Source organism: Amia ocellicauda, chromosome 6, assembly GCF_036373705.1.
Source record: "Amia ocellicauda isolate fAmiCal2 chromosome 6, fAmiCal2.hap1, whole genome shotgun sequence".
Classification (NCBI taxonomy): domain Eukaryota; kingdom Metazoa; phylum Chordata; class Actinopteri; order Amiiformes; family Amiidae; genus Amia; species Amia ocellicauda.
This window is the reverse complement of record NC_089855.1, coordinates 41,878,998-41,883,221: the sequence shown is the minus strand read 5'-3', so window position 1 is coordinate 41,883,221 and position 4,224 is coordinate 41,878,998. Positions and strand designations below refer to the sequence as shown.

Genomic DNA, 4,224 nt, shown 5'->3' with positions numbered 1-4,224 from the left:
ACATACACACAACCAGCAAGACACACAGAGCCAGCCAGCTCAGCGATGACATCACGAACCTCTCTCTGAGCTGACTGCTATGACATCACAGAGCACGTGCATTCCGTTGCTTGCCATCTGTTAACCACTCAGTCACTGCCAGCCAGACTGCCTGGCTGGCTGGATGGGGGGGCTGTTTGCTGCTGCTGCGTACCTTAGCAAGCTTATCTGCTTGACCGGCCTTCCTCCTCCTCCGCCCACATGCCCACCTATGCCCGATCTACTGTTCACCTGGATCACAGCTCCGCCCCAACAAGGCAGAGCCTCCCAAGAATGGTACAAACTCATCCACGTTCTCCTCCATGGAAAGCTTTAGCAAAAGGCAAAAGCGTTATAAGTAATGAAGAGGAACCCGAGTCCAAGACGCTTCCGACCAGCCATACATATTTGTGTGTATTAAAGATCACATTTTATTACATTTTGTTTTTCTGTACTTTATTACATCTTATTGTGATTTTTAATTGTATTGTTAATTTTCCATATATATGTATGTATGTATGTATGTATGTATGTATGTATGTATGCATGTCCAATTGCTTTTAAAATTCAAATGCACTGAATTGAGAGTGAGAGACAGAGAAAGAGAGAGAGAGAAGTGCTAGGGCACATCTGTAATATAAACTAGCGAACATTCGTCACATGCTTAGGGAACATTCATAACATACAGGGAAAATTTGTAAAACGAATTAGGGAACCTTTGTGACATACTAAAAGGACATACTGGTAAGATGTTGGACACATTTGAAACATCAAAAATGGCATTTGTTTTTTTATTAGGGACATTTATACCAGTCTGAGCAAATATCTGTGCATATTCCAATGTTTGCTGCAGGACTTACAGATTGAGTGAGGGGGTCAATATGTTTGATTCAGAACTAACCACTGCTTCCTCAATTTTGTATTTGAGTAGAAGTGAAGAAACACAGCAATAATAATCAGCCCCGAGGCGACTGTGTTTCTAAACCCTATTTAACATCACAATCAAACTCATTCCACGTCTACACACAGCACAGATACATTGTAAAAACCAAACAAAAAACACGAAATCACATGTAGAAAACCAGAAACGAACATACAAGTATACGAATATGCTAAGATCAGCCTTTTATTTGTATTTATTTGTATTGATGCATTAAGGGATTTACACCGATTTGCTATTTCAGACACTTTCACTGTATTGACTAAAATACAGGATTAGTTCACATGCATTCGTCACCATGCACACAGTTCACATTTTCATTCATTTTGTGGCGTATCTTTACTTTTATTCTTATTTAAAAAACAATTGGCTAGCCTATTGATTATGGATGCGACTGTTTTGTTGGTTTTTGTGGCACAATTGTGGGCAGATCAATAAACTGTTGGACCATCTCAGGTGATGTTAATGCTTTGATGGGATATTGTGCTTATTGATGAAGTCTGTGATGAAGGTCTAAAATCACTGTTGCATTGTCCCTGTTGTCAGACACACAGCAATGCTCCTATGTTTTGAAAGTCACCCTGGATAAGAGCGTCTGCTAACAAATACATAATAATAATAATAATAATAATAATAATAATAATAATAATAATAATAATAATAATAATAATAATACAATGTCGGAACTGCTGGCGTGTGATAGCTCGCAAAGCACATCAGTGTAACAGATCTTACTGTGTATTTGATCTTCTCTTACTGTAGAATATGTATGTTTTGTGTAACTCACCCTGTGCTAAGAAAATGAATTTATTCATGCACAAACCAACCCGGGACACATGACTCGTAGGGGCACTGGATTCAGCATGACACCGGACCAGATAATGACCATTTCATTAACAAACAACATTTCTGTCCAATCTACACTCACCTAAAGGATTATTAGGAACACCATACTAATACTGTGTTTGACCCCCTTTCGCCTTCAGAACTGCCTTAATTCTACGTGGCATTGATTCAACAAGGTGCTGAAAGCATTCTTTAGAAATGTTGGCCCATATTGATAGGATAGCATCTTGCAGTTGATGGAGATTTGTGGGATGCACATCCAGGGCACATCCAGGGGGTGCTAAATGTCCTCTATGTAAATTAGATAGTCAACTCAGTCTAATTTACATGGGAACATTTGTGTTGCCCAAAATGGTGTATTATGGATTTTTTCCCTCTCTACATAATGGAAAACCTGCATAATTTCTTATTCCAGACTCTTCTCTTTTAAAAATAATTGCTTATTTACAATAATTAGAACAGAAATAACTATTTAGAAGAATTATATCTTTTTAAATAATTATGTAATAACATACTGTATATATATAATTATCAATTATAAAATTTGGTAAATGTTAAATAGAAGATTTAATGTAAAGGTTTTTAAATGTCCTCTTTACTTAAAGAGGAAACCGATATGAATGTGTGCAGCGCATACTCTTGATAGTACAGTATAGGAGCGTACAGTACACCAGACTGACGGATAACAGTAATGGCTGTTATGTTTTTTGATTGGATAACAGAATTTATTTAAATATAAGCAATGGACAGTTCCTTTGTAGCCACTGGTAGCCTCTGGTAGCCCCTGGTAACCTTGTCTGTATGTCCAGAAGACCAAAAGGGACCTGTCCTCTTATCGGTTCCTAGCCATATTCGAAAGGACCCCCACTTCATAATTACATTATCATAAGGCACCCAAGTCATGGTGGTGGCAAAATGCTATTGGTTGGAAGGAAACCTTATAAAAGGGAAAACAACGAGAATTTGAGTTCTCTTAACTTCTTCATCCTGCAACGAGACACAAGAGAGAGCTGGAGGGAGACAGAGAGAGACACACTGCTTTCTGCCTGACCAGACTGGCCTATAAGCTGTACTGTGAGGAGAAAGAAGAAAATGGGTATTATCTGTTTCTTACTGTAATCCAGCAGAAGCTTAATATTACTTATTTTCAGTAATATAATTGAATGATATTAGTTTCCTATTTTTGTCAAAATAAATGATTATTGCACATCTGTGACTTGAACGCATCTTCCCTCTAAAAAGAATCTTAAAAGAGAAACCAATTGACCTATGAGTTTTCAGTTCAACTATTTATTTAGATTGACTGAAAAAACGAGCATTGCTTATTGTTTATTAACAATTATAATTGCTCGGTTATTTGGCTTCACGGCTGTGCTGTCACCACCGTTGTTATTATTGTCTGTGTCTATTTGTGTTATTAGTTATTATCTTTGATAGCTAATCGGACTCTGTTCCGTCTGCGCTCCGGGGCTCCGGTGTGCTTCGGTTTCGGCTACAAATTGCACACTTTCAAAATAATAGTTCTGTTTATTGTAGCGTAAGGTACACTTATAAATTTCAATTCAAGAAGTGAATTTATAGTATCACCTTATCACGAATCCTGGAATCTTGTAGAACTCAATTTCTGTAATAATTGGACGCAGACTCCAATTCCAAAGATATAAATTGTCAAATTTATTCAAAAACAAAGACTAAATGTAGCACTACACCAATTATACAAAAGGGCAAAACTAATTAACATTAATCTCTAGATCAACAACTCAAAGACAAATCACTTCCTTAACCAAATCAAAGACCATGTGATCGCATATGATATCACACAAATGGTTAAACAAAAAAGGTTATAAACACATTGACCACAATACCGGTTAGTAAGACGAAGGTGAGTCTCTCATTAGTATTGTTAGTCAGACATTAAATAACTACGCAGGATAGTATTTATGTCAGGTAACTTCTCGTTATGTATATATCAGTCTCATTTACGTAGGTGCCGAGAAAGATCCTATCATTACTTGTTACCACAATTTCCCTTAACTGATTATTATTCAATGATTAAGGATAGGCAGGGCCACCTATAATCTGGTGTCTATTAACTTGTGTCAATTTCAGACTAAACAGTTAAACATGAATGAGAAGATATTTCTCGGCGTTGACAGATTTTATTTCTAAAATTATCAACAAAACAGTTTAATGCAACACACATTTATATTGAAGAAAACTAAATGATATTACACATTCTAGAGTTATGAATCACAGATTAACATTTCTAATTTATTTCTCAAATGTCATGAATCATGAACTCCAAACTGTTAAACTTATCTGAACTTCGTCGCAGAGAGGCCTCTCTGGCTTCGGGCTCAGATAACAGCACACGGCACGAGGTCCGTGTGGTTTGGAACAAAGGCAGTCCGGTTCGGCTT

At 37.0% G+C, this 4,224-nt stretch overlaps 1 non-coding gene across 1 annotated transcript; it reads right to left on the bottom strand.

The window, feature by feature from the left end:
• Positions 1-284: 284 nt before the first annotated feature.
• Positions 285-399, bottom strand: LOC136751954 (U5 spliceosomal RNA). The gene has a single exon (XR_010817137.1). It is a non-coding gene; the product is annotated as a U5 spliceosomal RNA (small nuclear RNA).
• Positions 400-4,224: the final 3,825 nt, after the last annotated feature.